The sequence below is a fragment of the Galeopterus variegatus genome, unplaced genomic scaffold (genome assembly GCF_000696425.1).
Source record: "Galeopterus variegatus unplaced genomic scaffold, G_variegatus-3.0.2 Scaffold10733, whole genome shotgun sequence".
Classification (NCBI taxonomy): domain Eukaryota; kingdom Metazoa; phylum Chordata; class Mammalia; order Dermoptera; family Cynocephalidae; genus Galeopterus; species Galeopterus variegatus.
In genome coordinates this window covers 59109-59854 of record NW_007736844.1, presented here as the reverse complement: position 1 = coordinate 59854, position 746 = coordinate 59109, and positions in this window count along the sequence as shown.

Genomic DNA, 746 nt, shown 5'->3' with positions numbered 1-746 from the left:
GAGGGTTGCGATCCATTGCCGGACACGAAAAAAGACAAAAAGGAAAAAAAAAAAAAAGAACGAGTGCAGAGATTAAAACGTATGCAGGGCAGCATTATTCACAATCAGCAACAGGAGGAAGCAGCCCAGGTGTCCATCAACAGATGAATGGGTAAGCAGAATGTGGTAGATACATACAACAGACTATTATTCAGCCTTAAAAAGCAAGGAAATCCTGACATATGCTACACCATGGATGGACCTTGAGGACATTATGCTAGTGAAATAAGCCAATCACAAAAGGACAAAGACTGTATGACCTCACTGATACAAGGCACCTCGAGAGGTCAGATTCACGGGATCATGGTTGTCTGGAGGTTGCCAGGAGCTGGCGGAAGGGAAGAGGGGAGTTACTGTTTAACGGGTACGAAGTTTTACTTTGGGAAGATGAAAAGTTCTGGAGATGGATGGTGGTGACAGTTGCACAACAGTGTCAATGTACTTAATGCCACTGAATTGTACACTTAAAAATCATTAAAATGATAAATTTTAGGTCATGTACAAGGATACTTCAAAAAGTTCATGGAAAGGTTCATATTATCTTTTAATTATATTTTTCCAAGAACTTTTAAAAATACCTCATATATGATTCCAAAAATTTTTTTTTAAAGTATGTAAACCTGGATTTCTTACTTCATTAATAAGGAACAATATTTGTAAAAAGAAAACATCTACTACAGAATAATGACATGGAGGTAGGAGATCAC